Source organism: Triticum aestivum, chromosome 4A, assembly GCF_018294505.1.
Source record: "Triticum aestivum cultivar Chinese Spring chromosome 4A, IWGSC CS RefSeq v2.1, whole genome shotgun sequence".
Classification (NCBI taxonomy): domain Eukaryota; kingdom Viridiplantae; phylum Streptophyta; class Magnoliopsida; order Poales; family Poaceae; genus Triticum; species Triticum aestivum.
Window position 1 is genome coordinate 50266109 of NC_057803.1, and position 26241 is coordinate 50292349.

The 26241-nt window shown below is 41.8% G+C and overlaps 1 long non-coding RNA gene across 3 annotated transcripts; it reads right to left on the bottom strand.

Annotated features, from left to right (window-relative positions):
• Nucleotides 1-1733: 1733 nt before the first annotated feature.
• Nucleotides 1734-5159, bottom strand: LOC123085086 (uncharacterized). Of its 3 annotated transcripts, none has more exons than XR_006439572.1 (5): nucleotides 4781-5159; nucleotides 4622-4697; nucleotides 3079-4261; nucleotides 2907-2999; nucleotides 1734-2038 (listed from the first exon to the last, which is right to left on the bottom strand). It is a non-coding gene; the product is annotated as an uncharacterized lncRNA (long non-coding RNA). The 3 variants fall into 3 exon arrangements; XR_006439571.1 differs by having other exon boundaries at nucleotides 1735-2038; nucleotides 3083-4261; XR_006439570.1 differs by having other exon boundaries at nucleotides 1735-2038; nucleotides 2907-4261.
• Nucleotides 5160-26241: the final 21082 nt, after the last annotated feature.

Sequence of the window (26241 nt, forward strand, 5' to 3'; positions counted from 1 at the left end):
TCTTGTGCAAGAAAAAAAGACCCAAAAATAGAAGTTCTCAGAATGCCCTAAAATTTGAATACAATTTTTTTTAATATTTCTGAATTTCTGGTGCAAATAATATCAGAGGGAGGTGCACCAGGTGGGCACAATCCACCTGGGCACACCAGGACCCCCAGGCGTGCCCTGGTGGGTTGTGGACCCCACGTGGGCCCCTCACTTATCTCTTTACACCACATCATCACCTACCTCCATAAAAAATTCTCCATTGCTCTCTCTCTCCCATGTTCTTGCTCTCAAACCCGCGGATTTCGATCTCTTTGCTCGAAGCTCCATTTCCGAAACTATTTTGGGGGTTGTTGCTTGGTATGTGACTCCACCGTTTGTCCAATTAGTTTTTATTTTAGTGGTTTATATTTTGAATAATTAGCTACTCTTGGTGCTGCTGTAGATGAGCTTGCATGTTGAATTCTTAGAGTTCTAAGTAGTTTGAATGCTTGCTATGGCCTCTATGTATCTCTGTGAGTAGTTGGTATCCTTTTTGTGAAGTTTTGTTGAGAAAATTTTGTGGGCTAATAAATTTCAGAATTTATGTTCATAGGAAAACCATGAATATCTTTAGGAAGTTTGGCTCTAGGAAGAACTCCAAGGGTGTTATTGGGGATTCGTCTGATAGTGATCTCCATCCTCGGAGGTTGGTGGAAGTACGGCCGTGTGAATGACCGCACACCCCATTCCTGGAAGAGGCTAGAATCCTTCAGGAGTTCACACAATATGCTGCTAATGCCGGCCTCACCCACTTCATCGCAGATGAGTGTGAATAGCATCAAATCCTCACAAATAGCTTTGTTCAAAGTTTTACTTTCCTTCCTAGGAATAATCCTCCTGAAGTGAGTTTTGATTTATATGCTGAAAACTATTAGATACCACTTACTGAATTTTGTAACATATGCATGATCCCTTCTGATGGGAGCTTAGCCGAGCCTAGGCCGACGGTGTTTGAGACCTTTCATCGCACTTTGACCGTGGGAGATGACAGGGCGGTGTTGGCCGTCATTGCCACTAGCATACACTTTCCTGCAATGCATTATTTTACTTTATTTATCGCTAAGTGTTTGCTTGCTAGGGAAAAAGTGGGTGCGCTCAGTGCACCAGACTTTGCTGTTTGAGGTCGTGCACTGGAGGGCGGCAACACTTATAACTTGGGAGCTATTGTGGCTCATCGCCTCCACATTAATAAATCCAAGGGTAAAATACATGGTGGGATTTTTGCTACTCGTTTGGCGGCTCACTTTAATGTTGAGATACGCCATCATGACTACCCTCTGACCAAAGTTTACCTAGACCACGCAGCCATGGATCACCACCATTTTATTGATATCACTACAACAAGACCCCCCATATAGCAACGCTTTTTCCCGTATCTAAAAGTCCATATATGCGTTGCTAGTGTCTTTACCAACGGTTTGGCATGTGTAGCCTTATCCAGTGTTGCTAGCGCATAATGCAACGCTTATACCACCATTGGTAAATGGGACCGTTGCAAGAGAACAACACATAAAACCGACTTCTACAAACTTTTTTATGTTGGTGAATAATGTACATGATTCCAAATCTCATTGCTTCAGGTGATGGTATATATATAATATGAATAATATTATTTTATGTATATATTGCGAGCAATTAAATTAACGGTTCGCATGATGATGATAATTATGTATATATCGACTAAGGAAAAAGAATATACTCACAAGAGAAAAAAAATCATATATTGGATAAATTGTTGGATTACAATAGTGGATATTACAGGAGGAACATCATCCAATTGTGATGCATAATCTTAATATTTTCTTGACAACGAAACTTAAACCGCATGCATCCATCAACATCCCTACAAGTTAAACTAAAACTTGACCAAGGAACATCATCCAACAATAACAACATCCCTACAACTTAACTAAACTGAAAGCATCCGTCATCATCATCATGAACCGGAACATTATCATCATCATTGTATACTTGCCACACACTCATGTAATCATCCATACATCTTTTGAATCTACAAAGAAAATAACAAATGAAATGTTAACACAAAATGCATTGACATGATGCAATTAGTGATAGATGCGGGATATTAGTCACATATAAAGGTTGAAAGCCGTGCCATCTTTGTTTTTCTTGCGTGGGCAAGTTATTTTGCTATAACTATAAAGGTACTATATTATCATATATTGTATTCTAAAATTTATTGGAACAAAATATACATCATAAATTTGAGAATCTACTTATGATATTGTATGTTAGTATGTTACTAAAAAGACTATAAATTTCTTCCTATGTCCTCCTTATTGAACAAAGAAGTCTTTCTAAATTGTGTAAGAACATAACATACATGTACTGGTAAACGAATCATATACATTCTCTAATGCCCATTTCATCAATCTACCAAACAACAAAATACTTGAAAGGGGCAAGGTAAAGCCATGATACAGGGCTAAAGTTCACTATGGACATGTATATAGTTTGGATATTCATCATGCTTCAGAGTTTGCTTCCAAACCAAAAAATCAAACAACACATAAAATTGGTATCAATAATATTAGGTATTTGTGCAAAGAATTTATCACAACACAGAAAGGTTTCAAAGAGAACACATAAAAATAGTTCCCATGCCCAGATGTGCAGCTGCCAGCAAAAGTGAAACAATGTGCCAGCAAAGCCCATTCTCATTTATGGTGTTCTTATTGTTCACGAAAACAACAGTAGGTATGAAAAACTATACTATTCCAAAGGCTCAGAATTTTCGAAAGTCATGGTTTTCTCTTTCCGTGAACTGTATAGACCAAGTACATACCCATGTTATCAAATGATGGTAGCGATGAACACAATGAAAAAGGGTTAATGAAAAATACAAAAAATAAATTTACCTGATGAAAGAACACCAGGACGAAGTCAAAGATATATTCACAATCTAATTGTGAAACAGATAAATTCACAATATAATTGCAGAGTCGTAGGACCTGAAATAGGTCAGATGTTCCAAGTTAGAATAAAAGCCAATATGATGTCCGCAGAATAATATAATGACAAGTATCATACTAACTAGCTGTTCTGATAATGTGATTGAGCTTTATATCTTAGCATTCGCAGTGTCATGGAGTAATTCTCTGCTATGAAACCTGCATGCTCCTTCCGCTTGTGTCTGTACACTAAAATGTTGAAGCATCTTCCATCAGATGACCACTGATTCAAACCATAGTGATTTCTGAAATGAAGTATTAGCCCCTGTGTACCATCTAGATATAACACTGGATATCGTCCAGATTATAAGTAATTCACCACAAACTCGTGGTTAGAAAATGATTCAATCTAAGTAATGTGTGTGTGCGCGCGCGCACGTGTGCGTGTGCATGTGCGTGTGTTGCGTCTGTGTGTGTGTAGCTATAACTTTGACTTAACAATTGTGATATACATGGATTAAATGAAGATATTGTCAAAGAAATCTATAAAATTGAATTATTTTAAGAAAATAAATGCTTAAACAAGAATATTTTTTGGTAACTAGGCGACATTTCACTACACATGCAATAGGCATACAAACGTGCAGCAAAAGAGATTCAGTTACACAACCTATGCCCAACAACCCTGGCCAGTGGCGTGAGGTTATCAAATCCATAGAGATATAAAGTCTTTGAGGTTTCCTTTAAATACTCACTTAGAAAAACATGATTCACTAAAGAAGAAGAAATCGCTGGCATCAACTGTCAGCCTTTTTTTGAGAGAGACAACACCAACACGTTAATCTGAAAAGTACTCTACGTACACTCTAAGCTAATATGATGCTCTTAATATTCCTGATTTGCAACTATTCCCAAACTACAAATATTATGATATAGAGGGAGTATTTGATAACTTACTTCTGCATTCTATGGCTTAGGACCCTTCTTAACTATCTGAATTTAGAATGTGTACGTCTATCTTTGCTAAACAAAATTCTCCTGGTATTAGCATCTTCTACTACAATTAACCACACAAAATTTCGCACAGATATTGGAATAGTTACCACTGTAAATTATTTGGTGTTGATGAATAAAAATATAACATATCAGTATTTGAAAACTGCATTTTGGTTTCCTTTATGTGGACATATACTACAGAAAAGGCAGGCATGGAAGAAGAAAACATCACCTCAAATGAATAACTTCGAAATGTTCTGATGTTGATTCGGGACTGGCTCCTCTAGCAGAAGAAACGATTCCAATGACTCCTCTTACAGAACCGCCTACAGTTATCAATGTCAATACTACAACAATCAGCATCTGAAGTCTCGAGGGACATAACAATTAGAGTGATTCTCAAGTGCATTTTCCTGCTTTTATGAACCAATTAAAGAAGCATGAATAGTGAATGCATTTTATTGATGCACATAGAGAACTAGATAACACACTGCCTGGTAGTACGTGGGGTTAACCTTGCAGTTCAATCAAAGCATCAATTAACACTTTAGCAGCAAAACATATCCAAATTGACATCAGCAGCAGGCACTTGAGCCCAAACAGTGGCAAACCCTAACACCACCAGAACCAAAATGGCTCCTGATGTGCCACAAACCGGAAGATAGAGGAGGAGTGGACCAACTCACCTAGGAGGAGTAGGCTCCATGGCTATTCGTCCCAAGTAGCAGCAAGGCTATCCAGTGGCCGTTCCACCCTGCACGTCTACAGGAGAAGACAAGTGCGGAGATTAGAGGAAGGGGAAGAGAAAAAGGACGAAGCAAGGGGAGAGGAGGGGATGCACTCACCGGATGAGACGAGGATGACATGGCCACCGGCACCGGAGCCGAAGCTCGAAACCCTAGCCATGGGGGGAGGGTCAAGGGTGGGATTTGGTGGCCGCAAGCACCGGATCTAGCGGATGGGAGGGCGCCGCGGTGCGAGAGGACCTCGGGATGTGCTTCATAGTGGCAGGATTAGCCGAACATCGCCTGAATTAGCAACCGTAGGTGGCGCAACGAGGAGCCGCGTGAAGAGTGAGATTGGACGCCAGAGGGATGGGTAGGTGGGGGTGCGGCGGATCCGGTAGCCATTGGGGTTTAGAGGTGGGAGGTTGGGGGGAAGGGCCGGCGGTGAGGTGGGGTGGAGGAGGGAGACGAGACGGTTCACGGTTGGTGGCAGTGATTTGGGAGAGACGGGGAATCGGAGACTCTGTTTCTCACGCGACTCTCTCTCCTTTCCTATGTTTATTTTTATCCATATATGTATGTCAATCTGCAACACATACGCTGCACCATTTATATGCGTATCTATAATTAAACTTACAACGTATAGTCAAAATGTTGTCCAATTTGTGATGCTTTGTAAGGGGTATCCTTGTAGTGTATTGAATCCCCTAACATCCTTGTTCCATATAATCTGGTGTTCAGCGTCATCACTCGTGATATTATTCCATTGCCTGCTCCTGCTTTCTTTGATCCTGTTGCCAGGGGTGGATAGAGGATTATGCCTGCGTACATCATCGCCTACTAGAATGCTCAGGCTGCTACAGAGGAGGAAGAGCCTCAACAGTGGGATCAGTGGATGCCCGCTCCTCAGTACCCCAACTAGTATCCAGGGTTCTGACTGATTACCAAGTTAGGCCAAAAGCCTAAGCTTGGGGGAGTACGTGTTTCTCACCAACATTACATTCATGTCCATTTATTCCATTTGTCAGTGTTCACACTTTTTCATTGTATTATCCATGCTTAATTTTATTTTTCTTGCTTTCTTCTTATGTGTTTGAAAACCATCAGAAAAACCAAAAAAAAAGTTGTAGTTAGTTTACTTTCTACGCATGCTTAGTTGTAGTAGTAAAAAGAAAACCCAAAAAGATTTTCATATTCTTCTTATGCTTGTTGAGGGCTTTCGTGTGTAAATAGTTTTTCTCATTTTTCCTTTTCCTTTTATTTGCTTGTTCAAGAAAACCAAAAACACCAAAAATATTTGAGTGTGTTTCTCTGAATTTATTTTCCTTTTATTCGAGTTGTACCGAGGAAAAGACCACGATGAAAATGTTGAATGGCTCTCATATGAATAACTGTTGATCTAATAAAGAGCCCATTTTACCTTGTCTTCTCCTGTTGAATAAAATGTTTTCAGATTCCAGCTTAGTACACGTCACTCTTGCACTATTATCATTTTCATATCGTTTGGTCGTGCAAGTGAAAGGCAATAATGACGACATTCGATGAACTAGTCGTGGCCGAGAGAAACTGGTATGAACTCGACTTGTTCTGTTTGTGTAAATATGTTTAACCTAGTACCCATGATTTAGCCCATTATGATTAAACATGTTTGCAATGACAATTAGAGATTATAGTTTTTCAAGCCATGCATAAGTAGCTAGTGAAGGAAATATGCCCTAGAGGCAATAATAAAGTTATTATTTATTTCCTTATATCATGATAAATGTTTATTATTCATGCTAGAATTGTATTAACTGGAAACATAATACATGTGTGAATACATAGACAAACAGAGTGTCACTAGTATGCCTCTACTTGACGAGCTCGTTAATCAAAGATGGTTATGTTTCCTAACCATGAACAAGGAGTTGTTATTTGATTAACGAGATCACATCATTAGGTGAATGATCTGATTGACATGACCCATTCCATTAGCTTAGCACCAGATCGTTTAGTATGTTGCTATTGCTTTCTTCATGACTTATACATGTCCCTATGACTATGAGATTATGCAACTCCCGTTTGCCGGAGGAACACTTTGTGTGATACCAAACGTCACAACGTAAATGGGTGATTATAAAGGTGCTCTACAGGTGTCTCCAAAGGTACATGTTGGGTTGGCGTATTTCGAGATTAGGATTTGTCACTCCGATTGTCGGAGAGGTATCTCTGGGCCCTCTCGGTAATGCACATCACATAAGCCTTGCAAGCATTGCAACTAATGAGTTAGTTGCGAGATGATGTATTACGAAACGAGTAAAGAGACTTGCCGGTAACGAGATTGAACTAGGTATTGAGATACCGACGATCGAATCTCGGGCAAGTAACATACCGATGACAAAAGGAACAACGTATGTTGTTTTGCGATCTGACCGATAAAGATCTTCGTAGAATATGTAGGAGCCAATATGAGAATCCAGGTTCCGGTATTGGTTATTGACCGGAGACATGTCTCGGTCATGTCTACATTGTTCTCGAACCCGTAGGGTCCGCACGCTTAAGGTTTCGACGATAGTTATATTATGAGTTTATGAGTTTTGATGTACCGAAGTTAGTTCGGAGTCCCAGATGTGATCATGGACATGACGAGGAGTCTCGAAATGGTCGAGAAATAAAGATTGATATATTGGACGGCTATATTCGGACACCGGAAGTGTTCGGAGAAAACCGGAGAGCCGGAGGGTTACCGAAACCCCCCGGGAGAAGTAATGGGCCATATGGGCCTTAGTGGAGAGAGAGGGGCAGCCAGAGGTGGGCTGGGCGCCTCCTCCCCCTGGTCCGAATTGGACTAGGAGAGGGGGCGGCTCCCCCCCTTTCCCTCTCCCTCCCCACTTCTTTCCCCCTCCTAGTAGGAGTCCTACTCCTACTAGGAGGAGGACTCCTCCTGGCACGCCTATAGGGGCCGGCCGGCCTCCTCCCCTTGCTCCTTTATATACGGGGGCAGGGGGCACCCCTAGACACACAAGTTGATCCGCGTGATCATATTCTTAGCCGTGTGCGGTGCCCCCCTCCACCATAGTCCTCGATAATATTGTAGCGGTGCTTAGGCGAAGCCCTGCGATGGTAGTACATCAAGATCATCACCACGCCGTCGTGCTGACGGAACTCTTCCCCGACACTTTGCTGGATCGAAGTCCGGGGATCGTCATCGAGCTGAACGTGTGCTAGAACTCGGAGGTGCTGTAGTTTCGGTGCTTGATCGGTCAGGCCGTGGAGACGTACGACTACATCAACCAAATGCTTCCGTTGTCGATCTACAAGGGTACGTAGATCACACTCTCCCCTCTCGTTGCTATGCATCACCATTATCTTGCGTGTGCGTAGGAAATTTTTTGAAATTACTTCGTTCCCCAATAGTGGCATCCGAGCCTAGGTTTTATATGTTGATGTTATTTGCACGAGTAGAACACAAGTGAGTTGTGGGCGATATAAGTCATACTGCTTACCAGCATGTCATACTTTGGTTCGGCGGTATTGTTGGACGAAGCGGCCCGGACCGACATTACGCATACGCTTACGCGAGACCGGTTCTCCCGACGTGCTTTGCACATAGGTGGCTTGCGGGTGACAGTTTCTCCAACTTTAGTTGAACCGAGTGTGGCTACGCCCGGTCCTTGTGAAGGTTAAAACAGCACCAACTTGATAAACTATCGTTGTGGTTTTGATGCGTAGGTAAGATTGGTTCTTGCTTAAGCCCGTAGCAGCCACGTAAAACTTGCAACAACAAAGTAGAGGACGTCTAACTTGTTTTTGCAGGGCATGTTGTGATGTGATATGGTCAAGACATGATGCTAAATTTTATTGTATGAGATGATCATGTTTTGTAACCGAGTTATCGGCAACTGGCAGGAGCCATATGGTTGTCGCTTTATTGTATGCAATGCAATTGCGCTGTAATGCTTTACTTTATCACTAAGCGGTCGCGATAGTCGTGGAAGCATAAGATTGGCATGACGACAACGACGCTATGATGGAGATCAAGGTGTCGTGCCGGTGACGATGGTGATCACGACGATGATTCGATGGAGATTACAAGCACAAGATGATGATGGCCATATCATATCACTTATATTGATTGCATGTGATGTTTATCTTTTATGCATCTTATCTTGCTTTGATTGACGGTAGCATTATAAGATGATCTCTCACTAATTATCAAGAAGTGTTCTCCCTGAGTATGCACCATTGCGAAAGTTCTTCGTGCTGAGACACCATGTGATGATCGGGTGTGATAGGCTCTACGTTCAAATACAACGGGTGCAAAACAGTTGCACACGCGGAATACTCAGGTTATACTTGACGAGCCAAGCATATACAGATATGGCCTCGGAACACGGAGACCGAAAGGTCGAGCGTGAATCATATAGTAGATATGATCAACATAGTGATGTTCACCAATGAAACTACTCCATCTCACGTGATGATCGGACATGGTTTAGTTGATTTGGATCACGTAATCACTTAGAGGATTAGAGGGATGTCTATCTAAGTGGGAGTTCTTTAAGTAAATTAATTGAACCTAAATTTATCATGAAACTTAGTACCTGATAGTATTTTGCTTGTTTATGCTTGATTGTAGATAGTTGGCTCGTGCTATTGTTCCGTTGAATTTTAATGCGTTCCTTGAGAAAGCAAAGTTGAAAGATGATGGTAGCAATTACACGGACTGGGTCCGTAACTTGAGGATTATCCTCATTGCTGCACAGAAGAATTACGTCCTGGAAGCACCACTGGGTGCCAGGCCTGCTGCTGGAGCAACACCAGATGTTATGAACGTCTGGCAGAGCAAAGCTGATGAGTACTCGATAGTTCAGTGTGCCATGCTTTACGGCTTAGAATCGGGAATTCAACGACGTTTTGAACGTCATGGAGCATATGAGATGTTCCAGGAGTTGAAGTTAATATTTCAAGCAAATGCTCGGATTGAGAGATATGAAGTCTCCAATAAGTTCTATAGCTGCAAGATGGAGGAGAACAGTTCTGTCAGTGAGCATATACTCAAAATGTCTGGGTATAATAATCACTTGATTCAATTGGGAGTTAATCTTCCAGATGATTGCGTCATTGACAGAATTCTCCAATCACTACCACCAAGCTACAAGAGCTTCGTGATGAACTATAATATGCAAGGGATGAATAAGACTATTCCCGAGCTCTTCGCAATGCTAAAAGCTGCAGAGGTAGAAATCAAGAAGGAGCATCAAGTGTTGATGGTCAACAAGACCACTAGTTTCAAGAAAAAGGGCAAAGGGAAGAAGAAAGGGAACTTCAAAAAGAACGGTAGGCAAGTTGCTACTCAAGAGAAGAAACCCAAACCTGGACCTAAGCCTGAAACTGAGTGCTTCTACTGCAAGCAGACTGGTCACTAGAAGCGGAACTGCCCCAAGTATTTGGCGGATAAGAAGGATGGCAAGGTGAACAAAGGTATATGTGATATACATGTTATTGATGTATACCTTACTAATGCTCGCAGTAGCACCTGGGTATTTGATACTGGTTCTGTTGCTAAATTTGCAACTCGAAATAGGGACTACGGATTAAGCGAAGATTGGCTAAGGACGAGGTGACGATGCGCGTGGGAAACGGTTCCAAAGTCGATGTGATCGCAGTCGGCACGCTACCTCTACATCTACCTTCGGGACTAATATTAGACCTAAATAATTGTTATTTGGTGCCAGCGTTAAGCATGAACATTATATCTGGATCTTGTTTGATGCGAGACGGTTATTCATTTAAATCTGAGAATAATGGTTGTTCTATTTATATGAGTAATATCTTTTATGGTCATGCACCCTTAAAGAGTGGTCTATTTTTATTGAATCTCGATAGTAGTGACACACATATTCATAGTGTTGAAGCCAAAAGATGCAGAGTTGATAATGATAGTGCAACTTATTTGTGGCACTGCCGTTAAGTCATATCGGTGTAAAGCGCATGAAGAAACTCCATACTGATGGACTTTTGGAACCACTTGATTATGAATCACTTGGTACTTGCGAACCGTGCCTCATGGGCAAGATGACTAAAACACCGTTCTCCGGTACTATGGAGAGAGCAACAGATTTATTGGAAATCATACATACAGATGTATGTGGTCCGATGAATATTGAGGCTCGTGGCGGATATCGTTATTTTCTCACCTTCACAGATGACTTAAGCAGATATGGGTATATCTACTTAATGAAACATAAGTCTGAAACGTTTGAAAAGTTCAAAGAATTTCAGAGTGAAGTTGAAAATCATCGTAACAAGAAAATAAAGTTTCTACGATGTGATCGTGGAGGAGAATATTTGAGTTACGAGTTTGGTGTACATTTGAAAAATTGTGGAATAGTTTCGCAACTCACGCCACCCGGAACACCACAGCGTAATGGTGTGTCCGAACGTCGTAATCGTACTTTACTAGATATGGTGCGATCTACGATGTCTCTTACTGATTTACCGCTATCGTTTTGGGGACACGCTCTAGAGACGGCCGCATTCACGTTAAATAGGGCACCATCAAAATCCGTTGAGACGACGCCTTATGAACTATGGTTTGGCAAGAAACCAAAGTTGTCGTTTCTGAAAGTTTGGGGCTGCGATGCTTATGTGAAAAAGCTTCAACCTGATAAGCTCGAACCAAAATCGGAGAAATGTGTCTTCATAGGATATCCAAAGGAGACTATTGGATACACCTTCTATCACAGATCCGAAGGCAAGACTTTTTGTTGCTAAGTTCAGAAACTTTCTGGAGAAGGAGTTTCTCTCGAAAGAAGTGAGTGCAAGGAAAGTAGAACTTGACGAGGTAACTGTACCTGCTCCCTTATTGGAAAGTAGTGCATCACAGAAAACTGTTTCAGTGACACCTACACCAGTTAGTGAGGAAGCTAATGATGATGATCATGAAACTTCAGAACAAGATACTACTGAACCTCGTAGATCAACCAGAGTGAGATCCGCGCCAGAGTGTTACGGTAATCCTGTTCTGGAATTCATGCTACTAGATCATGATGAACCCACGAACTATGAAGAAGCGATGGTGAGCCCAGATTCCGCAAAATGGCTTGAAGCCATGAAATCTGAGATGGGATCCATGTATGAGAACAAAGTATGGACTTTGGTTGACTTGCCCGATGATCGGCAAGCAATTGAGAATAAATGGATCTTCAAGAAGAAGACTGACGCTGACGGTAATATTACTGTCTACAAAGCTCGACTTGTCGCAAAAGGTTTTCGGCAAGTTCAAGGGATTGACTACGATGATACCTTCTCACCCGTAGCGATGCTTAAGTCTGTCCGAATCATGTTAGCAATTGCCGCATTTTATGATTATGAAATTTGGCAGATGGATGTCAAAACTGCATTCCTGAATGGATTTCTAGAAGAAGAGTTGTATATGATGCAACCAGAAGGTTTTGTCGATCCAAAGGGAGCTAACAAAGTGTGCAAGCTCCAGCGATCCATTTATGGACTGGCGCAAGCCTCTCAGAGTTGGAATAAACACTTTGATAGTGTGATCAAAGCATTTGGTTTTATACAGACTTTTGAAGAAGCCTGTATTTACAAGAAAGTGAGTGGGAGCTCTGTAGCATTTCTGATATTATATGTGGACGACATATTACTAATTGGAAATGATATAGAATTTCTGGATAGCATAAAGGGATACTTCAATAAGAGTTTTTCAATGAAAGACCTCGGAGAAGCTGCTTACATATTAGGCATTAAGATCTATAGAGATAGATCAAGACGCTTAATTGGACTTTCACAAACCACATACCTTGACAAAGTTTTGAAGAAGTTCAAAATGGATCAAGCAAATAAAGGGTTCTTGCCAGTGTTACAAGGTGTGAAGTTGAGTAAGACTCAATACCCGACCACTGCAGAAGATAGAGAGAATATGAAAGATGTTCCCTATGCTTCAGCCATAGGCTCTATCATGTATGCAATGCTATGTACCAGACCTGATGTGTGCCTTGCTATAAGTCTGGCAGGGAGGTACCAAAGTAATCCAGGAGTGGATCACTGGACAGCGGTCAAGAACATCCTGAAATACATGAAAAGGACTAAGGATATGTTTCTCATATATGGAGGTGACAAAGAGCTCATCGTAAAAGGTTACGTTGATGCAAGCTTTGACACTGATCCGGACGATTCTAAATTGCAAACCGGATACGTGTTTACATTAAACGGTGGAGCTGTCAGTTGGTGCAGTTCAAAACAAAGCGTTGTAGCGGGATCTACATGTGAAGCGGAGTACATAGCTGCTTCGGAAGCAGCAAATGAAGGAGTCTGGATGAAGGAGTTCATATCCGATCTAGGTGTCATACCTAGTGCATCGGGTCCAATGAAAATCTTTTGTGACAATACTGGTGCAATTGCCTTGGCAAAGGAATCCAGATTTCACAAGAGAACCAAGCACATCAAAAGACGCTTCAATTCAATCCGGGATCTAGTCCAGGTGGGAGACATAGAGATTTGCAAGATACATACGGATCTGAATGCTGCAGACCCATTGACTAAGCCTCTTCCACGAGAAAAACATGATTAGCACCAAGGCTCTATGGGTGTTAGAATCATTACTGTGTAATCTAGATTATTGACTCTAGTGCAAGTGGGAGACTGAAGGAAATATGCCCTAGAGGCAATAATAAAGTTATTTTTTATTTCCTTATATCATGATAAATGTTTATTATTCATGCTAGAATTGTATTAACCAGAAACATAATACATGTGTGAATACATAGACAAACAAAGTGTCACTAGTATGCCTCTACTTGACTAGCTCGTTAATCAAAGATGGTTATGTTTCCTAACCATGAACAAGGAGTTGTTATTTGATTAACGAGATCACATCATTAGGTGAATGATCTGATTGACATGACCCATTCCATTAGCTTAGCACCCGATCGTTTAGTATGTTGCTATTACTTTCTTCATGACTTATATGTGTTCCTATGACTATGAGATTATGCAACTCCCGTTTGCCGGAGGAACACTTTGTGTGCTACCAAACGTCACAACGTAAATGGGTGATTGTAAAGGTGCTCTACAGGTGTCTCCAAAGGTACATGTTGGGTTGGCGTATTTCGATATTAGGATTTGTCACTCCGATTGTCGGAGAGGTATCTTTGGGCCCTCTCGGTAATGCACATCACATAAGCGTTGCAAGCATTGCAACTAATGAGTTAGTTGCGAGATGATGTATTACGAAACGAGTAAAGAGACTTGCCGGTAACGATATTGAACTAGATATTGAGATACCGACGATCGAATCTCGGGCAAGTAACATACCGATGACAAAGGAACAACGTATGTTGTTTTCCGGTCTGACCGATAAAGATCTTCGTAGAATATGTAGGAGCCAATATGAGCATCCAGGTTCCGCTATTGGTTATTGACCGGAGACATGTCTTGGTCATGTCCACATTGTTCTCGAACCCGTAGGGTCCGCACGCTTAAGGTTTCGATGATAGTTATATTATGAGTTTATGAGTTTTGATGTACCGAAGTTAGTTCGGAGTCCCGGATGTGATCACGGACATGACGAGGAGTTTCGAAATGGTCGAGAAATAAAGATTGATATATTGGACGACTATATTCGGACACCGGAAGTGTTCCGGGTGATTTCGGAGAAAACCGGAGAGCCGGAGGGTTACCGAAACCCCCCGGGAGAAGTAATGGGCCATATGGGCCTTAGTGGAGAGAGAGGGGCAGCCAGAGGTGGGCTGCGCGCCTCCTCCCCCCTGGTCCGAATTGGACTAGGAGAGGGGGCGGCTCCCCCCCTTTCCCTCTCCCTCCCCACTTCTTTCCCCCTCCTAGTAGGGGTCCTACTCCTACTAGGAGGAGGACTCCTCCTGGCGCGCCTATAGCGGCCGGCCGGCCTCCTCCCCTTGCTCCTTTATATACGGGGGCAGGGGGGCACCCCTAGACACACAAGTTGATCCGCGTGATCATATTCTTAGCCGTGTGCGGTGCCCCCCTCCACCATAGTCCTCGATAATATTGTAGCGGTGCTTAGGTGAAGCCCTGCGACGGTAGTACATCAAGATCGTCACCACGCTGTCGTACTGACGGAACTCTTCCCCGACACTTTGCTGGATCGGAGTCCGGGGATCGTCATCGAGCTGAACGTGTGCTAGAACTCGGAGGTGCCGTAGTTTCGGTGCTTGATCGGTTGGGCCGTGGAGACGTATGACTACATCAACCAAACGCTTCCGTTGTCGATCTATTAGGGTACGTAGATCACACTCTCCCCTCTCGTTGCTATGCATCACCATGATCTTGCGTGTGCGTAGGAATTTTTTTGAAATTACTACATTCCCCAACAGTTAGGAGTGGATAATGATTTATCTTGGATATCAAAATTGCGTTAAAATGATTGTGATGTAGTATGATGATATGGTATCCTCCTCTGAATGTAGTATGATGATATGCACATGTTCATGCATGTAGTTGAATCAAATCCAACAAAGCCTTTATGATATTTATGTTCATGGTGTTCATATCCTACTCATCGTAGTGTCCAATGTTACTTATGCATAGTGCATGTTTATGACCGTTGTTGCTCTCTAGCTTGCCACTTCTCAATCTAATTGCTAGCCTTCGCCTGTACTAAGTGGGAATTCTGCTTGTACATCAAAAACCTTGAACCCAAAGTTATTCCAGATGAGTCCACCATACCTACCTATATGGAGTATTATCATGCCATCCTAAGTAAATTTTCATGTGCCACCTCTAAAAACTTCTAAATAAATATCCTTTTTGTGTGCCTGGATTGTTCATGGAACGACAGGAGGTGGTCTGTACCTTCCATGCTAAGCGGGTTATTCTCAGGTCGAGTGTTTATTCACTCACCATCGCACGAGAAAAGGGCGGTAATAGAGATGCCCAGTCCCAAACTGCGAACAGAAAAAGCTTACAGATAATCAAACAAAAACTCCCAATGGAGCCAAAACCTTCACTTTTATCGCTTGGGAACCGCCACTAGCGTGCTTAGCATGGAAGATATTGATAACTGATGGTCGTGAAGTAAATGAGAAGGGTGCATGTCTCAGAATATCATTTACCTCTATTTTAAAAACTTGAGCTCTGGCACCTCTGCAAATCACTACTTCCCTCTACGAAGGGACTATCTATTTACTTTTATGTTGTGTCATCACCTTCTAAAACAAGCGCTAGAACCTGAAATCACAGCTGTCATGACTTATGCATTGTGTATAGCTAATGTTGGGTGCATCATGACTGGATATTTTCTACCATGAATTACAATGTTTAGTCGTTGCTTGAACTTTGGAGGTGCTCTGAATTTATGTTTTGCGGTCTCAGAAGGGGCTAGAGAGATACCACTATTGTCATATTATATCATAGTTGTTTTGACAACATGTTTCCGTTTGAGATACCTTATTATTGCTTGCTAGCTGATTATGTCATTGATATCAGTCAATATAATCTTTAAGAGTTATTGTCGACATGGTTAGTTATAATGTTGGCTAAAAACCTGGGCGTTGTTTAAGCTTATTTATGCAAACAAGAGCAAAAGAGTTCGTAAATTTTTTTTGTTCTCACTTTTAGTTTATCAACAGAATTGCTTGAGGACAAGCAAAGGTTTAAGCTTGGGGGAGTTGATATGTCTCCAACGTATCTACTTTTCCTAACGCGTTTCCTCTTGTTTATAATTTGCATGATTTGAATGAAACTAACCCCGGACTGACGCTGTTTTCAGCAGAAATAAAAGTTCTCGGAATGGAATGAAACTTATTAGCGAGCATTTTTTTATAAAATAAATAAGAATTTCTGGATCCAAAATCCATCGGAGAGGGGCACCTAGGTGGGCACAACCCACTAGGGCACGCCCCCTCTCCTGGCGCGCCCAGGTGGGTTGTCCCCACCTGGTGGCCCCACAGACCCTGAAATCGACGCTATAAAATCCTATTTTTCCAGAAAAAAATCAGGGAGAAAGAATTATCATGATCCACGAGACGGAGCCGTCGTCACCTCCTATTCTTCATTGGGGGGCTAGATCTGGAGTCCGTTTGGGGCTCCACAGAGGGGGATCTTTGTTCTTCGTCATCACCAACCCTTCTCCATCGCCAATTCCATGATGCTCCCCACCGGGAGTGAGTGATTCCTTCGTAGGCTCGCTATTCAGTGAGGAGTTGGATGAGATACGTCATGCAATCGAGTTAGTTTTGTTAGGGCTTGATCCCTAGTATCCACTATGTTCTAAGATTGATGTTGCTATGACTTTGCCATTCTTAATGCTTGTCACTTTGGGCCCGGGTGCCATGATTTCAGATCTGAACCGTTTATGTTATCACCATTATATACATGTTCTAGATCCGATCTTGCAAGTTATAGTCACCTACTACGTGTTATGATCCGGCAACCCTAGAGTGACAGTAACCGGGACCACTCCCGGTGATGATCGTAGTGTGAGGAGTTCATGTATTCACTATGTTTTAATGCTTTGTTCTAGTTCTCTATTAAAAGGAGGCCTTAATATCCCTTAGTTTCCAATATGGACCCTGCTACGAAGGTAGGACAAAAGATGCCATGCATGTTCTTTCCATAAGCACGTATGACTATTTACGGAATACATGCCTACATTATATTGACGAACTGGAGATAGTGCCATATCGCCCTAGGTTATAATTGTCTCATGATGAATATCATCCAACAAGTCACCGATCCAATACCTACGAATTTATCCTATATTGTTCTTGCTAAATTACTACTACTATCATCACTTTTACACTTGCTACAAAATTACTGCTATCACTATTACCGTTATCGTTGCTGCTGCTACTATTATCAAAACTATCATACTACTTTGTTGTCGATCACTTTGCTGTAGATAATTAATCTTTAGGTGTGGTTGAATTGACAACTCATCTGCTAATACCTTCAAATATTCTTTGGCTCCACTTGTGTCGAATCTACAAATTTGTGTTGAATACTCTACCCTCGAAAACTGTTGCGATTCCCTGTACTTGTGGTTTGCAGCTCTGACTTGCAATTATTATGAGGGAGGAACTACATCTCCACCTCTCTATGTTTCCAACATGATAAAATTGCAAGAAACTACTTATGCTTTGTATTGGCCTTTACTTGATGTACATGAATTATTCTTGTATGACATGCCAATACATAGGAAGAGATTTAGACTTTGTCATTACATGATATATGTTGCTTTGTGATCACTACTAAATTATAAATCATTGCTAATTAAAATTGGCTTTTATATACCTTGGGATCCGGGTGGATCCATTCACTACTAGGGAAAACCCTAGTAGTGGCACGGTTTTACTGCTATCAGTAGCGCGGGTAGCGGCGCTACTAGTACGGTGCTACAGCTAACTGGTAGTAGTAGCGTGAGGTCTAACCCAGTGCTACTACTAGTAACTATATCAGTAGCACTCTTCTCTCGCATGCTACTATTAAGTAGCTGTAGCGCTTTTCCTGACCTCGCGATGCTGCTGTATCTTTCAATTTTTTTTGCTGCTTCGCATTGTTGTAGAACAATACCCGTTTCAATAAACTGCAATTTCACATATACCAGATAACAATATCATTAACCACAACACCAGATACTCATAATATATATATATATAGGCATGCATCCTCACACACATATATGGTTCATACAGTAGCATATAATAATAGTTGATAAGGAGTCTACTAGGTAGTCATACAGCCACACACATATATAGCAGTCTACTAGGTAGTCATACAGCCACACACACATATATAGTTCTAGATGATATCAATGACGATCATCATCTCAAGCCTTGGCGGTGGGTGTTCCTGATAGTAATTAGGATGCCCTGTCCAACACGAAGATTCTTGCCAACGAGGAAGTTCTTCCACCCAACATAGCTTAAGTGTGTGCGACCGTCCGTGTCCACGCCGTACGCACAGGTGGTGACGGAGCCCCTTGCGGTAAGGCATATTCCAGCAGAGCCTTCTTCATCAGGCTCGATACCACAACTCATAGATAGGCTCTTTGGCAATTTCTGAATAAGAAAAACATATTAATTAATATGTGGTCTCGCACATACTCTTGCAAATATATTTACTAAGTATAGATTTCTACACTATCAAAAGACATAGTACTACATTTCTACTAAGCATGAATTCTACTAATAAGTATGGATTATCTACACTATTAACAGGTTCCTTGGATTCTACTCTAATTAAGCATATGTACCATGGCACTCTAGCTACACTAAAGCATATCATCGATCGGATTGTACATTAAGAATATATATCATTGGAATCTACACTAAAGCATATCATCGGCTAGCTTCCACACAGCATATCATTGGACTCTATACTAAGCATATCATCGGATTCACTGAGCATATCATCGGATAATTTGCATTTGTAAGTATAACAATAAAGGATATCATTAAATTACTACAGTAAGTATAACATACCATGACATGCCGATCAACCATGGTACTTGTCAGGCGGGTCACGAATGGCACCCTGACAAAGTCAGCACGTGGCGGAATTATGTCCCACAGGTTGCACACCTCCTCCTCACTCAGGCTCATTCTTTTAGCATAGATGGCTTCAACAAGTGGGCCATCATCTTCATCATCTTCCTCTGTTATGACATAAATGATAGCTAGCTTGGGTCTTTCTGCTCTGAAGGAGAAGCTGATCAACTCACCACCAGTGATACCCATGTGGGCGAGGAAACGGACCCATCCATCTCCTCAAGTCCGTGACATATTTCATCCTTTCTTGACCTCCATACTGTAGGGGGGCCAGAGCCTCAAATGTCACAGTGTCTCCGGCCAGCTTGTTGAATTTCAACCTCACATTGCATGGGACGATCTGTGTAAAAAAGCAAAATGATATATACACAATGCATTAATGCCAATAACACTAAAAACAAAATAGTAGTTACAAGTTTTATATAAATTGTTACCACAACTTGAAGAAAACCTGCCTGGAAGTAGATGCCGAACAACGTGCCAATTGCAAGGCTGCTGGCGCACCCTAACTTGCACAGTCGACATGGTGATGGTGGTGGTCACGACATTTTCCTAAAGCAATATTACCAAGGATGAACGATCCACTTCACAAGAAAGAAAAATAGTAACATAAAGTTCTCAATGCATCGATCTTAATCGGAAAATAGAATATTCAGGTTATTAACTAAAATTAACAGCATGCACATGCTTCCATCTAGCTTTTATATTTACATAAAAACTGTCAGCACTCCCAAGTTGCAACAGGTCGTACAAGAGACAGAAATATCTAGTCACAAAGGCTAATGAGAACTACAGTGTGAGACATTACATATAACAAGAACTACCATGCTACCATTTTCAATCTTTGTTGTTTATCTTTTGCATATAAAAAACTTCACAAAATTTCAAAACTTATTAGATTCTACAGTGCGAGGACATTACATAGAACAAGAACTGCCATATGCTGGACAATTATAATCCTAAGATCTAGTAAATTATAGGATGATATGAGGTTAGCAACAGATTCAATGATCGAGGATCCTATGTGATTAAATCTGGCAATGGTGTTATGCCACCTAACCAAAATTGAACCACAAGATATCTCAACCCAAGGCAAACTGAATATATCCAGGTTTATCTGTGATACTAACAATAGGATCTAGAGATGCTAGAATCAACCCAATCAAAAAATAGTGGTACACCAACTTTAGTATAACATCAAAAAACAACTACTGTGTGGAACACAAAAACCACAACCAAAGCAGAGCATCGGTAGGAGGAGCCACCGAGAGTAGCTAGCTTAAATTTGTAGTGTTCCGATGAGAATAGCTAGCTATAATCCCTAAAAACTTGGATCTGTCAACAAACTTTTAAACCATCGGCCACGTCATTGTCTTCCGCGGTTAGGGTTCCTCTCCAACTACTATGAGCATTGATAGCCTACAATATACTACACTAAAGCAGCGGGACTCTCAATGTCTCTCTCATCATCGGACAGTGAGGATCCGAGCCAACCAGAACGGGGGAGGCGGCGAACTTGGGGGGTGGCCGGGATAGTGGGGCAGTAGGGTGACTGGGTAGGCCGCCAGCAAGAGGGCGCAAGCGGCGACAGATCGGGGCGGCTATAGGGGGAGGAGCAGCGGATGGGGGACGAGCATTACTTGCGGTGACAGGAGGTCGCGCACGGTGGCGGCATCGGGCAGAGGGGTTCGATCGAATTGAGAGTGCAGGGGACGCGCGGGGTTTTCTTTTGGTGTAGTAGTAGTGCAGTGTACGGGCTGGCACTACTGCTAAGCCCACTAGTTGTAGCGCCAATGGACAGACCGCGCTATAGCTAAGTGGGCTTCCATTTTGTCCATACGGTCCATGAAGGAAATATGCCCTAGAGGCAATAATAAAGTTATTATTTATTTCCTTATATCATGATAAATGTTTATTATTCATGCTAGAATTGTATTAACTGAAAACATAATACATGTGTGAATACATAGACAAACAAAGTGTCACTAGTATGCCTCTACTAGACTAGCTCGTTAATCGAAGATGGTTATGTTTCCTAACCATGAACAAAAGAGTTGTTATTTGATTAACGGGATCAAATCATTAGAAGAATGATGTGATTGACTTGAACCATTCCGTTAGCTTAGCACTCGATTGTTTAGTACGTTGCTATTGCTCTCTTCATGACTTATACATGTTCCTATGACTATGAGATTATGCAACTCCCGTTTGCCGGAGGAACACTTTGTGTGCTACCAAACGTCACAACGTAACTGGGTGATTATAAAGGAGCTCTACAGGTGTCTCCAAAGGTACATGTTGGGTTGGCGTATTTCGAGATTAGGATTTGTCACTCCGATTGTCGGAGAGGTATCTCTGGGCCCTCTCGGTAATGCACATCACTTAAGCCTTGCAAGCATTGCAACTAATGAGTTAGTTGTAGGATGATGTATTACGGAATGAGTAAAGAGACTTTCCAGTAACGAGATTGAACTAGGTATTGAGATACCGACGATCGAATCTCGGGCAAGTAACATACCGATGACAAAGGGAACAACGTATGTTGTTATGCGGTCTGACCGATAAAGATCTTCGTAGAATACGTGGGAGCCAATATGAGCATCCAGGTTCCGCTATTGGTTATTGACCGGAGACGTGTCTCGGTCATGTCTACATTGTTCTCGAACTCGTAGGGTCCGCACGCTTAAGGTTTCGATGACAGTTATATTATGAGTTTATGAGTTTTGATGTACCGAAGGAGTTCGGAGTCCCGGATGAGATCAGGGACATGACGAGGAGTCTAAAAATGGTCGAGACGTAAAGATCGATATATTGGACGACTATATTTGGACATCGGAGGTATTTTTTGGAGTACCGAAGAGTTACGGGAATACGTATTGGGCCTTATTGTGCCATACAGGAAAGAAGGAAAAGGGCCTCAATGGTGGCCGCACCCCTCCCCTTAGTCTGGTCCGAATTGGACTAGGGAAGGGGGCGCCCCCTTCCTTCCTTCTCCTTTTCCCTTCCTCTTTTCCTATTCCATATGGGAGGTGGAATCCTACTAGGACTAGGGAGTCCTAGTAGGACTCCACACCTGGCGCGCCTCTCCTAGGGCCGGCCTCCTCCCCCCTTGCTCCTTTATATACGGGGGCAGGGGGGCACCTCTATACACACAAGTTGATCTTCGTGATCATTCTCTTAGCCGTGTGCGGTGCCCCCCTCCACCATAATCCTCGATAATATTGTAGCGGTGCTTAGGCGAAGCCCTGTGACGGTAGAACATCAAGATCGTCACCACGCCATCGTGCTGACGGAACTCTTCCCCAACACTTTGCTGGATCGGAGTCCATGGATCGTCATCGAGCTGAACGTGTGCTAGAACTCGGAGGTGTCGTAGTTTCATTGCTTGATCGGTCGGGCCGTGAAGACGTACGACTACATCAACCGTGTTGTGCTAACGCTTCCGCTGTCGATCTACAAGGGTACGTAGATCACACTCTCCCCTCTCGTTGCTATGCATCACCATGATCTTGTGTGTGCGTAGGAAATTTTTGAAATTACTACGTTCCCCAACAGTGGCATCCGAGCTTGGTTTTATGCGTTGATGTTGTGCACGAGTAGAACACAAGTGAGTTGTGGGCGATATAAGTCATACTGCCTACCATCATGTCATACTTTGGTTCGGCAGTATTGTTGGATGAAGCGGCCCGGACCGACATTACACGTACGCTTATGCGAGACTGGTTCTACCGACGTGCTTTGCACACAGGTGGCTGGCGGGTGTCAGTTTCTCCAACTTTAGTTGAACCGAGTGTGGATACGCCCGGTCCTTGCGATGGTTAAAACAGCACCAACTTGACAAACTATCATTGTGGTTTTTGATGCGTAGGTAAGAACGGTTCTTGCTAAGCCCGTAGCAGCCACGCAAAACTTGCAACAACAAAGTAGAGGACGTCTAACTTGTTTTTGCAGGGCATGTTGTGATGTGATATGGTCAAGACGTGATGAGATATAAGTTGTTGTATGAGATGATCATATTTGTTGAAGTTATCAGCAACTGGCAAAATCCTTATGGTTGTCTCTCTATTGCATAAGATTCAAGCATCCAATAATTGCTTTAGTTTATCGCTATGCGATAGCAATAGTTGCAAGAGCAATTGTTGGTGAGACGACCACGTGATGACACATTGATATAGATCAAGATGATGGAGATCATGGTGTCATGCTGGCGACGATATAGATCATGACAGTACTTTGGAGATGGAGATCAAAGGAGCAAGATGATGATGGCCATATCATGTCACATATTTTGATTGCATATGATGTTTATCTTTTATACATCTTATTTTTGCTTAGTTTGACGGTAGCATTTTAAGATGATCTCTCACTAATTATCAAGAAGTGTTCTCCCTGAGTATGCACCGTTGCGAAAGTTCTTCATGCTGAGACACCACGTGATGATCGGGTGTGATAGGCTCTACGTTCAAATACAACGGGTGCAAAACAGTTGCACACACGGAATACTCAGGTTATAATTGACGAGCCAAGCATATACAGATATGGCCTCGGAACGCGGAGACCGAAAGGTCGAGCATGAATCATATAGTAGATATGGTCAACATAGTGATGTTCACCAATGAAACTGCTCCATCTCACATGATGATCGAACATTGATTAGTTGATTTGGATCACGTGATCACTTAGAGGATTAGAGGGATGTCTATATAAGTGGGAGTTCTTAAGTAATATGATTAATTGAACTTAAATTTATCATGAACTTAGTCCTGGTAGTATTTTGCAAATTATGTTGTAGATCAATAGCTCGCGTTGTTGCTTCCCTGTGTTTATTTTGATATGTTCCTAGAGAAAATTGTGTTGAAAGATGTTAGTAGCAATGAAGCTGATTGGATCCGTGATCTGAGGTTTATCCTCATTGCTGCACAGAAGAATTCTGTCCTTGATGCACCGCTAGGTGACAGACCTATTGCAGGAGCAGATGCAGACATTATGAACGTTTGGCTAGCTCAATATGATGACTACTTGATAGTTTAGTGCACCATGCTTAATTTCTTAGAATCGGGACTTCAAAGACGTTTTGAACGTCATGGACCATATGAGATGTTCCAGGAGTTGAAGTTAATATTTCAAGCAAATACCCGAGTTGAGAGATATGAAGTCTCCAACAAGTTCTATAGCTAAAAGATGGAGGAGAATCACTCAACTAGTGAGCATGTGCGCAGATTGTCTGGGTACTACAATCACTTGAATCAAGTAGTAGTTAATCTTCCAGATAAGATAGTGATTGACAGAATTCTCTAGTCACCATCACCAAGTTAGTAGAACTTCGTGATGAACTATAATATGCAAGGGATAACGGAAACGATTCCCAAGCTCTTCGTAATGCTGAAATTGACGAAGGTAGAAATCGAGAAAAACATCAAGTGTTGATGGTAGACAAGACCACTAGTTTCAAGAAAAGGGCAGAGGGAAGAAGGGGAACTTCAAGAAGAACATCAAGCAAGTTGTTGCTCAAGTGAAGAAGCCCAATTCTGGTCCTAAGCCTGAGACTAAGTGCTTCTACTGCAAAGGTACTGGTCACTGGAAGCGGAACTACCCCAAGTGATTGGCGGATAAGAAGGATGGCAAAGTGAACATAAGTATATTTGATATACATGTTATTGATGTGTACTTTACTAGTGTTTATAGCAACCCCTCAGTATTTGATACTAGTTCAGTTGCTAAGATTAGTAACTCGAAACGGGAGTTGCAGAATAAACAAAGACTAGTTAAGGGTGAAGTGACGATGTGTGTTGGAAGTGGTTCCAAGATTGATATGATCATCATCGCACACTCCCTATAATTTCGGGATTAGTGTTGAACCTAAATAAGTGTTATTTGGTGTTTGCGTTGAGCATGAATATGATTTGATCATGTTTATACGGTTATTCATTTAAGTAAGAGAATAAATTGTTGTTCTGTTTACATGAATAAAACCTTATATGGTTACACACCCAATGAAAATAGTTCGTTGGATCTCGATCGTAGTGATAGACATAATCATAATATTGAAACCAAAAGATGCAAAATTAATAATGATAGTGCAACTTATTTGTGGCACTGCCGTTTAGGTCATATTGGTGTAAAGCGCATGAAGAAACTCCATGCTGATGGGCTTTTGGAATCACTTGATTATGAATCAATTGATGCTTGCGAACCATGCCTCATGGGCAAGATGACTAAGACTCTGTTCTTCGGAACAATGGAGCGAGCAACATATTTGTTGGAAATCATACATACTGATGTATGTGGTCCGATGAATACTGAGGCTCGCGTCAGGTATCATTATTTTCTGATCTTCACAGATGATTTGAGCAGATATGAGTATATCTACTTGATGAAACATAAGTCTGAAACATTTGAAAAGTTCAAATAATTCCAGGGTGAAGTGGAAAATCATCGTGACAAGAAAAAAAAGTTTCTACGATCTGATCGCGGAGACAAATATTTGAGTTACGAGTTTGGTCGTCAATTAAAACATTGTGGAATAGTTTCACAAACTCATGCCACCTGGAACACCACAGCATAATGGTGTGTCCGATCGTCATAACCGTACTTTATTGGATATAGTGCAATCTATGATGTCTCTTACCAATCTACCATTATCGTTTTGGGGTTATGCATTAGAGACAGCTGCATTCACGTTAAAAAGGGCACCATCTAAATCCGTTGAGACGACACAATCTGAATTATGGTTTGGCAAAAAACCAAAGTTGTCGTTTCTTAAAGTTTTGGGTTGTGATGCTTATGTGAAAAAGTTTCATCCTGATAAGCTCAAACCCAAATCAGAGAAATATGTCTTCGTAGGATACCCAAAGAAGACTGTTGGGTACACCTTCTATCACAGATCCGAAGGCAAGACATTCGTTGCTAAGAATGGATCCTTTCTAGAGAAGGAGTTTCACTCGAAAGAAGTGAGTGGGAGGAAAGTAGAAAACTTGATAAGGTAATTATACCTTCTCCCTTATTGGAAAGTCGTTCATCACAGAAATCTGTTCTTGTGACTACTACACCAATTAGTGA